The sequence below is a fragment of the Zalophus californianus genome, chromosome 11, assembly GCF_009762305.2.
Source record: "Zalophus californianus isolate mZalCal1 chromosome 11, mZalCal1.pri.v2, whole genome shotgun sequence".
Taxonomy (NCBI): Eukaryota; Metazoa; Chordata; class Mammalia; order Carnivora; family Otariidae; genus Zalophus; species Zalophus californianus.
In genome coordinates this window covers 80,911,123-80,924,385 of record NC_045605.1, presented here as the reverse complement: position 1 = coordinate 80,924,385, position 13,263 = coordinate 80,911,123, and the positions used below count along the sequence as shown (strand labels likewise).

The window sequence follows — 13,263 nt, the reverse complement described above, 5'->3', positions numbered from 1 at the left end:
ACTTTACAGCAACGGCAGGAATCATGAGGTTCAGCTCTAGTTAGATCCGCAAACATGTAAGTGGACAGCAGAATTACTGAAGCCACTATACCCCAGCTTTACAGAATGTGTATTGTTTCTTCACCATGATATCCATAGCATGTTTTATACCTGGCCCTACTCTCCCAAAGAAGATGCTCCTGCACAGAAGTTTATAAATTTATTTTCCACTTATCTATCACTACAAATCAAACCACCCTAAATCTTACTAATTTTTTTTGCTCATGAATCTGCAGTTGAGGCCAGGGTTGGCAGGAAGAACTCCTCTTGCTCCATATGATGTCTGGGGCACCAGTTGAGAGAATCACTGGGGGTTGAAGTGGATGGGCACTGTCCTAGCATGTCTTTATCTTCATACAGTCTCAGGACCTCTCCATGTGCTCTTTCTCGCATGGCAGCCTCAGAATGGTTGGACTTCTTACATGGCAATTGGCTTTCCCAGAGTGAGTGTTCCAAGATGCCCAAGCAGAAACTCTAAGGCTTCTTACACTTTGTCTCAGAATTTTAGAACATCATTTCTGCTGCATTCTAATGATCAATCAAGACAAAGCTCAAAACGGATTCAAGAGAACAGAAATTAGACTCTATACCTCTTAATAGGATGAATAGGGATGAATTTGCAGTCATTTTTAAGTTGCCACAATAGTCGTAGCCAAACAATAAGTAAAGCATCAATTAGAAGACACATCAAAGGGGCACCTGGGTGGCTCAGTTGGTTAAGCATCTGACTCTTGATTTCGACTCAGATCATGATCTCAGGGTCCTGGGATCGAGCTCAGTCAGGTTCCCTGTTCAGCTCAGAATCTGCTTGAGATTTTCTCTCTCTCCTTCTCCCTCTGCCCTTCCCCCCAGTCATGCTCTCTCTCTCTTTCAAATAAATAAATAAAATCTTTAAAAAAATAAAAGGAAAAAAGAAACATCAGGAAAAGAAAGAAATCTTAACATTTGCAACAACATGGATGGACCTTGAGGGCATTATGCTAAGTGAAATAAGTCACACAGAGAAAGACAAATACCATATGATCTCCTTATATATGAAATCTAAAGAAAACAACAAACAAAAAACTGAGTTTGCAGTTACAGAGAACAGCCTGGTGATTGCCAGAAGTGGGGGATGGGGGGTGGGGAGAAATGGGTTAAGGAGGTTAAAAAGTACAAACTTCCAGCCATAAAGTAAATAAGTCATGGGGAAGTAAAATACAGCACAATGACTATAGTTAATAATACTATATTATTCAAAAGTTGCTAAGAGAGTAAATCTTAAAAGTTCTTATCATGAGAAAAAAAAAATTTGTAGCTATGTGTGGTGGCAGATGTTAACCAGACATATTGTGATGATCATTTTACAACCTATACAAATATCAAATCATTATGTCATATACCTGAAACTAACATAATGCTATATGTCAATTATATCTCCATTAAAAAGAGAGAGAGGCATTAGAGTACAGAGTGTATAATTTAGAAACTGGGACAATAGGAGGCCCAAATGACCTGGGAAGTCTTGAACCACAGGAGAAGGAACACACCAAGAGCTCATGGAAAGATCAGAAGGGTTACTCCTCCAAGCTTCATAGTGGTCTCTGGGATTTTCTCATAATGGGAAAAACAGTAAAAGCTAACATTTATTAAGTATTTGCTATATTTTATTTTCTCTTTAAAGAGGTTTATATCTACTAACTTATTTAATCCTTCTAATTTGAAGCTGAGGCCCTGAGGTTAAATGACATGTCCAAGGCCACACAGTTAGCAAGTAACAGAGCTAGAATTCCAGTTCTGATGATCCATCTCCAGAGGTGGTATGCTTAAGCTCCATTCCACATACATCTATCTCTAAGATCTAGGACGTATTTTTTTTCTGCCGTGTATGGGAAGATATGTGGAGGCAGAGCATCTTCTCAATCTTTGGGTCAGTTCTAAGCCTCTTAGTCTTTAGAGATTTTTCCTACATTTATCTTGGGTAAGGCCTGATGATTCCTAGATGATTCAAATGGGCAGCGAGGGTAGAGGATACCTGAATGAAGTCACACTATCTGAGACTCCCCCTCCCATTTTAAAAGCTAGTCTTGGTTTTGATTTGATTTAATCATAACACCCAGGACCCTAACTTAGGTTCTGGTTTACCAAGGGGGTTAGGGCAGTACTGTAAGTGCAAATAAATGGGTATCTCTCCCTATACTGCCCTGCATCAGTTCATTTCTTGCTCTGTACCTTCCCTAGAGCCTGGGAGCCCCATGAGAACAGGAACTGTCTCAGTTGTTCCACACTCTATTCCCAAGCACCTGGCATAGTTCCTGGCATGTTGCAGACATCTAGTAAAGAGGTGTTGAATGAACAAGTGGATGACACACAAGCACTTGACTACAAGGGTCTATGTGGTAGGACTTTGGAGTCAGGAAGACCCAGGTCATAATCTCAGCTTTACACTTCAAGAGAGTGTCAATTTACATGGCAGGGGTGTTCTAAAGTATATTAGGCAAAAATAACATATCATCAAAATTACCTTTCAAAGACTTTATAAAGGTGCCTCCAGTTAGACTAACACAGTGTTTCTTTCAGAAACAGATGTCTCTTTCTTGAGTTGTGCACCAGACTGAGTTGGCTTGCATTTAGGAGGCAAGTCATAAGAAAAATAGCAACCCTTAAACCCTGGAATCATCCTCAGCTTGGCAAGTTTCTGCCTTGTCTAAGCAGCACATGGGAACAGAGACCCTCTAAGCTCATAGCAGTCCTAGCTCTTTGAATATGTTGGTGGGCAGATGAATGGCCCCTACCACTCAAATGTTTATTTGAATGTCATTTTTATATATTTTATATTAGTATGCAATTTTAATTGCCCTATGATTTAATTCAACTGCCCTATGATTTAAAACATATTTTATTTTGTTTTATTTGCATTCATGTAAGTTGAATGCTTATATAAAGTCCTGGTTGGCTTCTTTGTCAGGTGATCTGACTGCTCTGGTCTACAAACGAAACAAAGAAGGGAGAAAGGAAACCAAGGGAACTGAAAGAAAAAAAGAAACCAGCATAGGACAGGAGAGCTCTGTACTGCACACACTCTCTTTTCTGACTTGCTTCAACAAAGCTCCTTTGAGGATTCTATCCTGTCCTCTCCATTTAATTAACAAAATGCTCTGGCAGTGTTAATAAGTGCCAGACACTGTTCTAAGTGCTTTATAAATATTATTTCATTCAATCCTCATAATACCCCCCATGAGCATATTCTCACTCTGATTTTATAGAGGAGGAGACTGAGGCACAGAGAGATGGAATCCTCTGTCCAAGGCTAGTAAGGGCCAAAGCTGGGACTCCAACCCAGGTGGTTTGGTTGTAGAGTCTATGCTCTGTACTGCTACTCTCTTTATTAATCCACTTAAAGGCAGTTCTGCAGATGCAGCCTCTACTACTGTCATACCTATGGCAGCATTTGCCTAATGGAATTTCTCAGAACTAATATCAGAGGGTATGGGACAAACTTTTTGGGAAATGCTGTAGATGCTTCTTCATCTTGGGGGTAGGAGGACTCTTAGTACATTAAAGGCACTGCAGATTCTGGGAGTGAAGAGCTCCCTGTAGCTCTACCCAGCACTTCCTGATTTTATTGAGGGCAGACCATGTTCATGCAGTGGTTGCTCACAACTTCCAATGTGAGTGTTGTACAGAACAGATCCCGGGAGATGTTGGCCTGCAGGATAAAGTCTAAACTCCGTGTTCGGTCAAGAAATTTCTCCTTCGTGAGCTGACCTGATTTACCTCCTCACAACATCTCTGACCATACTTTCCCTTCCCTGACTCACTGAATTTCTCTTCTTTGAACCTGCTATACCCCCTTTCTTTCCTCTGTGCCTTTGCTTCTTCTGTTTCCTCTGCCTGGAATGCCCTCTCCTTTCTCCCCTGGTAAACTCCCTGCTAACCACTAGCTCCACCCCCCTAACCCAAAGCACTTTCCCCAAATTCACAATGGATTAATGCCTAACTCCTTTTTTGGCACCTCAGAGGTCTTTATTCATATCACTGTTTCTTTTAAAGCTTATTGTGTTTTCTATTACTCTTCTTTTGTCTATTACATCACACTCTTTAAAAGCTGTAATTATTGAGTGTGCATTACGTACTAAGCTTTGTGTTAAGCATCCATCTTATGTTAATTTTTCATGTATGCTTTACAAAACTGTTGAATTACATATTTATTATTATTACTGTTACTATAATTTGCATTTTAGAGAAAAGGAATTTGAGGTTCAGAGAAGTCATGAACCTAAAGTCACTTAGCTCATCAGTCATTGGATTTGAACCCAGATCTTCCTGGAGACCCATTATATTCATGTTAATTCTACATGTCCATATCATTCCCTGTAATGTGATGATTTCAAGAGGGCAGATTCTTCTTACACATTTCTCTACCCTTTGCTCCTAGCACAGGACCTACTAAGAAGAATGTAATAACTACTTGTGTTTCATAAATGAACAACTAGATACATGGGTGGAAGATGATCCAGGTGGTAACTCCACAGCCTTAACTGGGAATCCAACTGGTGATCCCAGTCTTTCTCCCTAACTTCCACCCCATTAGGCAAGACCCTTCTCTCTGGCCTATAACTCTGACTGCAGAGAGAAGTAACCTGCAGAGTCTTAGCTCCACAACCCCTATAAAGAAGGGACAAGCTTTAGCTCTCACATATTTTGCCATGACTAATTATTTTAAGTTACTATTTATCAAGTACTTCCAATGTGCTAGTCACTCTTCAAGTGTTTTACATGAAAATTCATCACAACACCCCTGAAGTAGGTGTTGCTCTTATAGATGAGGGAACTGAAGCAGAAAGAAATAAAGAAAACTGCCCTAGCTCTGACAGTCAGTGAGTGGTACAGCCAGAAGTCCAAGTTGGGCAATCTGGCCCCAGAGCCCATAATCTCACTCATTACTGAAGAAAATAGAATTTGTTTTGTTTTGGAATTTGGGTGGGTCAGTTAACCCATTTCTCCAATGGATCTATTGTTGACTTAGCCACATTTCCCAGGAATCCTATGGGGCTGGGGGGGGGTGGTCCAGCTCAGCATGAGCTTATATTAAACAGTAGCATGATGTCTCCTCATGTCTCTGTCTCTTTCTACCTCTAATTCTCTTTCTCTCTCTCTCTCTCTCTCTCTCTGCTGACCCCCTTAAGCTTTCTGTTCCTTCTCCCGCTTTTCATCTCTCTCTCCCTTGGTCCTTCTCCAGTCCCATAGCTCAACACACATGCTAATAATTTGGGAGATGCACTCTTTTAAAAATATAGAATTCAGGCTTTATTTATTTAAGGTGGGTGGGAGGATATCTGCCTCTGTTTGTAGAGGGATTGTGGTAGAGGAGCAGAAGCAGGTGCCATGTCAGGGGAAATGCAGACTCCAGAGCAGGAATGAGCCTGTAGCCAATTGGATAGTAATCGTGTCATTTATTACTTTATTGTCTAAATTGTGTCTTTTGAGTTTCCTGACTCTTAATCCAAGAAATCTCTTCCCAGTGCTCAGGTGGTAAATTATTTATCCACCTTTCTTTCTCTTTCATTAACCTTGTCTTCCTATGGGAATGCAGCATTTACTAGCAACTTGCCCCAGACAGAGTACAGTAGCAGAGCTGGGTTGGTTAACCCTGAGCATTCCCAAGGATTTCAAGTCATGGTGATTTGTCCCAAGTTACCATGACTTGAAAGGGTAAGAATCCATACTTTAGAACCAGAGTGTGGAGATTGAAATCCCAGTTCTGTCCCTTAAAAACTGTGGGCTCTTGGATGAATTATTGATTTTTCTCATCTGTAAAATGAGGGTGATAATAATATCTACCTCATAAAGCTATGGGGATTATATGCATTATGCATGTGTGACACTTTAGAAGAGTTCCCGACACATGTCAATGCTTTGTAAGTGTTTGCTTTTGCTGTTGCAATTGTTACTGGTAGAAGGAGTAATTGTTGGTGAAAAGGGCTGGTTAAAAGGGAAATGATTCTTTGAAAATCTTCCATTTATTTTCATTGACTCTTTGGTTTTACCTCATCAAACATTTCTTGATCAGTGTCATTATACTGAGGATTAAAAAAAATAAGAACCCAAATTAACTAGCTAACTAACTAACTAACTAACTAAAAGATGAATAGATGGATAGATAGATAGATAGATAGATAGATAGATAGATGATAGATAGAAAAACAGATAAAGACTGTCCCATCACCCAGAGGCTTACATCCTCCTTGGTAAGTTGGACATATTAACAGATAATTCTAATAAAATGTGTTACCTGCTTAGATAAACAAATGCAGAGAATTTAAGGAACCCTCATTGGGAGAAGAATGTCCAGTCTCAAACTACATCAAGCATGAGTAACTTGGGAATAGGTGAATTGAGATAGGAATGGAATTCCAGGGTGAGACCATGGCATGAGCATAGCATGGTACAATAAAACATGGTGCTGTCAGTAAAGCACTAAAGCCATGAGGCATTGCCAGATCACAGCAGAGAGTTTGGGGGATGAGGCAGGTAAGTTGGGGTCAAGTCATGGTTGGAGTGCCAAGTATTCTTGGATTTTACATGAAAAGATCCCAATGGAACTCACAGTTTCTATCTCAGGTAATGAAAACCCAGATGAATGGTACCTCAAGCTCCCCCATAAAGAGTTCTCTTGACAAATAGTAGATTATTCACAGTGGCTATAATTATGAGGTGAGCACTTTACTCCAAGAAGGTGGTCCGTTCCCAGCTTGGACTGCTTTGGACTTGAAAAGAGGATTCTGGGTGTTCTGGCAATTGCTACCCAAAAAAACCACTCCAAAACTCAGGGACTTAAAACAAAAATTTATTGCTCTTTTCATGTCTCCAAGGGTTGACTTGGCTCAGCTGAGTGATCTTCACTCTGTGTTGCTCATGAGATTGTATGTTGACTGGGCTGCAGCATCTCAAGTCTCAGCAATGCCGGTTGTCTAAGATGGCTTACTCACATGATGCTGGCTGTTGGCTGGAATCTCAGTTGTGCTGTTGACCACAGCCTCTCCAGATGGCTTGGACTTCTCACAGAATGGTGGCTGGGTTCCAAAAGGGAATTTCCTAAGAGTAGGCATTCCAAGTAGCCCAAGCAAAAACTGCAAAGAAGCCACACTCCATCAGCATTACTTCCACCGCATCCTCTTGCTCAAAGCAGTCATAGGGCTCACCCATATCCAAAATAGTGGGAAAATAGACTACATTTTGATGAAAAAGTGGCAAGAATCCACTGTAGAACAGTGGGACTGAATGATATTATTAAGACCACCTTTGGAAAATACAATGTCACATTGGCATAAGGAGGATATGCCCCAGGATTGTTTTAAGAATATATTCTCATTTAGAATATGTGCTCTGATTGGCCTTGGCATTTCAGACAGTGGGGAGGAGGCCAGAGCTCACACTGAAAGGGAACTGATACTTCTGAGGGCTTTTGCATTGAGGAAAGACCCTGGACTAGAGGAACAGAGACACCTGGGTTTGAGTCTAGCTCTTCTACTTATTGGCTGAGTGGCCTTGAGTGAATTACTTCTTTCTGAACCTCAGTTTCTTTGTCTGAAAAGTAATAACATGAAAAACAAATCTGAAAAATTCCTTTTTCAGAGACATCTGGGATTTCAATGATCCTATAAGGGATTTGTTTCACTGCAACTGTGTCCAACCTCATTAATTCTTTTATCAACTGACTCTCTTTATGGGAGTATAGTGACCATAATAGCCCCAGTTTGTCCAGAAAACTCCTAGATTAAGCCTGTTGTTCTAATACAATTATGAATAGCTCCCCCTTTCACTCTCAAAAGCGTTACAGGTTGGGTAATAATTTGTATGCTCACCCTCACGATAGGGCACAGGGTAATGACAGTGACCTTATGTGATTATATGTTTACAATGGGCCTATTTCATTATGGAAACTTTATTAGGGTACAAGTAGTGACTAAATCTAGGTTCTTCTGATTGCAAGCAACAGAATTCAATTTAAATAGCTTAAGCTGAAAATGGAATGTACTGATTCTAAAGATACTAAAGTATCTTGCAGAAGTTAGCTACAGCTAGGTCTGAAACAAGAGACAGTATCAGGCAGTATTATCTTTAGGTCTCTGAAATTTGTGTCATTTTCTTTCTTTCCAGACTGGCTTTCTCTGCTTCTTCAAGTACATGATAGTCAGAAGATGGCTGTCCCATGGTTAACATTTGTTTCCCTTGGAAAGAAAATGTGATTAGTCTGCCCCAGGTCCAAATTGCTAGAAGTGGGATGAAGGACCAAGAAGATAATTAGGGGCCCACCCAGTGATATAGAGGAAATCTCAGAGAAAGTGGTTGTGTTAGTCCAGGTCCCCCAAGAAGCAAAAGCCAAGACAAGATTAAATTGGATAACATGTATTAAGGGAAATGTTTGTGATATAGAATGGTAAAGGAGCCAAACAAGAGCCATTAGAATAAATATGACCCCAAGTGAAGGAAGGAAGGAAGGAATGAGGGAGGGAGGGAGGACATGTTTTAGACTGGATTAGATCCAAGTTTTAAGCTTCAAGGAGAGTTTAGCAAGGCCAATTGGGAGTCCTTAAGCCAAAGTTGCTCATCAGGGGAGATCCCAGCCAATTAGGAAGAAGTATGCCTTAATATCACTGCCGGACTCAGCCATTGACTAGAAGTAGCCTTTGGAAGTGGTGGACTTAGAGCAAACATGGCAGTGGATTTCAGAGCTCAGCGGCTTAGGCCCTTGGTGGATCATACTGTCATAGTTGAATATCTGAGAGGTGCATTCCCATGGCCACAATGGTCATTAAGAACAGAGTAAATACCCAAAAGGTGTCCAGTGTAGCTGGTTCCCCAAAGTGACTTGAAGGTCACTCAAAGTTTGAGTAAAAGTTTCTATTCTAGACCCAATGAGAAGGCAAGGCAGGGGAAATAATAGAAGGAAGAAGAATGAGACTGGAGGCTGGAATTGAAAAACTCTAAGATCAATCATATTTTCATTCAACAAAGATCAGTTGACTATGTGCCGTATACAGTGTTCCAGGTTCTGGGAATACAATGGTGAATAAGGTAGGGAGTCTCTCTGTAGTCTAAGGAGCACTTACAGACAAGTCAAGCAATGACAATATTCTGTGATGTGTTATTACAGGGATAAACATAAGATGCTGAGGTTGCACATAAGGTGGACACTTAACTTTGATGAGTTTTGGGCTACCAAGGAAGGCTGAGAGGAACCTTAACAGTCTCCAGGCTAACTCTGCCCTCATGTTACATCTGAGGTTGGCAAAGTGCCTTGATCAAGGTCAAGGCACTTTGCTGGTCATTGAGGTAGTTTTAGAACTCAGAACCCTTGAATTCTGCCTTATTTCTATGCTCTACATCTGATGGCAAACTAATTATTGCCAGAGCTAGATAAGCATCCGTTCCTCCCAGCAGAGCCAAGGGTTGTTATTATTTGCTTTCAAACTATCAACACCACCACCAGAAATATAGATGATTAAAAACCAAGCTGAAGATGCTACCTTTTAGAACTCTTTGAGGGCTTCTGAACAATCAGGAAACTTTCGCCTGTATTTTCAGAATATGCTGTCAGGGAAGGTCATCTGAATCATATCCATCAAATGTTGGGGATGACTCACCGTCAAACAAATCTCACTTTTAAAAACTTGCCTTTATAAATACACAAGAAGAAATATCTTCTGTTGTTTTTGAGAGGGTTCTTCATTTCCTCTACCTCCCCTCCTGGTTCTCACTCTGAACCCCCCAAACAAAAGACCTGCGGAAGACATACACACCTCCTGGCTGCCCCCAGCTTGACTGACTTCAGACACCCAAGATAACCCCAGAGCAGCTGCCCTCCCTTCATTTTGTTCTTCCCTGGCCTTACTGGGGCTGACTCACTAAAGCCTGAAGGCTTTGCTTCCTCAGGGTTATGGCCTGTGGGGAAGGGAAAGAGATGCTTGCTGCAGCCAGTGGGTAATTAAAGATATGCACACAGCCCAATGAGTGGCAGTTGCACAGAGAAGGCCTGCAGTCAACTGAGGCCAAAGAGTGGATGTTCTTAAAGAGAAGCCTGGGCTGCCTTTCTCTTTATTGGGTCATCAGCAGGAAGAGGTACCCAATACCCACTATATATTGGGTACACTTTCTTCAAGACTCTTCTTCTGAGTGGATCTCTTATCTGAACTTTTCCATGTTAGAAGGAGCGGTTTGCAGGAACAACACAGTTTACGCATCCTTCAGCCTTTGAGAAAGCTTTATTCCATTTTTCCAGAAAAATCCATATACTAGGTCCCTAAAGGAACTGCACCTCTTTGGCATATAACTTCAAGAGGAAAAACAAACAAACATATCAAGCAAATCCCCACTGGTTAGGCCTAGAAGTGGCATATCCCTTTCCTCACAATCTACCTTAAAAAAGGAAAAAAGTAGATTCTTGTAGAAAATACAGAAACAAAAGAAGAAAAGAAAAGCCTATAATTCTTCCCTCCTAAGATTTTCATTGCTAATATTTTGGTGAATGTGTCCTCCCATGCTTTTTTGCCTAGGCCAAATATATACACACACACATACACATACACATGCTGGAGCAAAATTAATCCAGAGCATATTTCCATGTTAATACACTTTTATACTGTTATTTTTAATGGCTGTATAATATTTCATTATATAGGTATATCATGATTCATTTAACCAATTTTCTATTGGATATGTAGATTGTTTCCTATTATCACAAAAGCCCCATTGATCTTCACTTCAAATCCCTCCTAGTGCAATGGAAGTTTAGCTTAGCAAAATAGAAAAATTTTGGCTACTTTCTTCTAAATTAGTAATTATTATCTAGGAGTGATTTTGCCTCCCAGGGGACAGTTGGCAATATCTGGAGACATTCTTGGTTATTAAAACTAGGGGACTACTCCTTTGCTAAACATCCTGCAATGTAGAGACAGCTCACCACAACTAAGAATTATCCAGTCTAAAATGTCAATTGTGCAGAGGCTCTAAACATTGGTCTAATTGTAGTTATACACTTAAGTGAGCTGTCAATCAGAGGATCTCCATGCTAATCCCCTTCTTCATGTTCATTATCACTACCTTTTTTCACTTTAATGCATCAAATACAAATAGAACACTGAGCCGGACACAGAAGTGACAAAATGCAGCTCCTTCCATGCACTGAATCATACCTTGCACTGCAAAAGCTCTTTTTCCAGATCAGTGCAAACTGTGCTTTTCCTTGTCCATGTTGCTCTTAGCAACCAAACTCTCCAGTTTTTATTCAGTTACTCAGTCTGCAGTCACGTGCTGTTAACATTCTCACCTCTGAAAAAAACTTTCCTTCAAACCTTCACCCATCCCCCTCAGGTCTATGGCAGTCACCCTTCCTGTATGCTCCCAGACCTTTGGTATATAATTTTAATGGTAATGATCCATTTACTTACCTGTCTCCCACATTAGACTGTGAGTTCCTCAAGGGAAAAGAGAGTGTCTCATCAATCCCCATCTCCTTAGTTTCAGTGCCTCAGTAAATGTTTGGTGAATGAATTAATGGTTGAATGAAAGCCCCTTTGGAAAGTCAGTTGCCTTCAGGTATTGATGTCCAACACTCATCGTGAGGACTAAGGCAATGCAGAGAAATGTCCCTTCATAATAATGCTAAGTAGAATTTTTTTCAACATCATGTAAAATCAAAAAGATCTCATCCTGTTTTCTACCTGCATTAGCCAGCTTTTAGGATTTCCAGCAATTAGTATTTCCCAGTTGTCAGTATTTAGCTCATTAATGTTCATGGGAAATTCTCTGGAAATGCCCCCAATGTAGCCATAAAGGCAATCCAACTTCTATAGCAAATTCCACATGGCTATTTAGTTTTTGCATATTTATTTTCCACTGGTGATAGCATTGACAACTGAGGTTAGGGTATTTCCAAAAATCAAAAACCAGTTGTGGTTTTTGTTCTCAGAGATCAGTTCAAAAATTAATACCCTTTTCCTACCTTCAGACCTGTCTTCTCCATTGGCTACAATTGCCAAATACTTGCCCAATTCAAGTTTAACTCCAGTTGTGGATGCTCTCCATCTCGCAGCCCCTTGAAGACCAAGTCCCAGGCAAAGTAATCCAGAACCGTCTTTCTTCCTAGTCATCACAAGGTAAGTGTGAAGGGTTCTAGAGTATGAATGAAGGGGTCTGAAAGCATAATTTGCAAACCTCATAGTGCCTCTAAGTTGAGATATTCTGTCTTTAGAAGGTCGTTACTACTAATACAAACATGTCCCCTGGAGGTGGTGCAGGAGAGGGATGGAATGGTAGCTTCACAAAAAAGGAATGGAGTTTAAGGACTTAAATACAGAGAAAGTTCCTGGCAGGATAGGATGGGAGAATGGAGGGTTGACATGAAATGTGAACAGAATCAGAAATGATTTGTTTGGGAACCAGCTATCAGACCATTTTCAATATAGAATGTCTTAAGTGCCCAGAAGGTAAATGCATATTCCCACAAACTCCACTGGGGCTACTGTTGTTTCCAGGTGATGGGGTTACATTGCATTAATAACAACAGTCAATATTTGGGAGCGTGACATGTATCTGGCATTATATTTACAAGTACTAACTCATTCGATGCTCATTACTTTATAAGGTATGATTATGATTATTCCCATTTTAAAGATATGGAAATTGAAGCACTGAGGTTAGGGAACTTGTCCCAGGTCACATAGCAATGCAGGAGTAGACCAAGTTGAAGAGTCAAGTGAGAAATAGAAGGATACAAAGCAATAGGGACTGTCTTTTACGGTGGCACATTTTATAATAATAATACATTTTTATTTTTATTTTTTTAAAGATTTTATTTATTTGACAGAGAGAGATAGCAAGAGAGGGAACACAAGCAGGGGGAGCGGGAGAGGGAGAAGCAGGCTTCCCGCCAAGCAGGGAGCCAGATGCAGGACTCGATCCCAGGACCCTGGGATCATGACCTGAGCCGAAGGCAGACGCTTAATGACTTAGCCACCCAGGCGCCCCAAAAATACCTTTTTAAATAGTGATTTAGAGTTCCCCCAGAGCTTGTATACTCATATTTCCAAGTGAGCCATGGAAAAAGAAAATGAACAATTGAGCTTATTACTTAAAGAAAAACAAATCAGTTAATACATGATGTGAGTGCTTCCCCACATTTTCCTATGCATTTAGAGATATATAGTAATTTTATGAAAACTCAATCCATATTATTGTGTA

General features: G+C 40.5%; 1 pseudogene; it reads right to left on the bottom strand.

Moving 5' to 3' along the window:
- Positions 1–12,242, bottom strand: part of LOC113913610 — a 46,207-nt pseudogene extending 33,965 nt beyond the window's left edge.
- Positions 12,243–13,263: the final 1,021 nt, after the last annotated feature.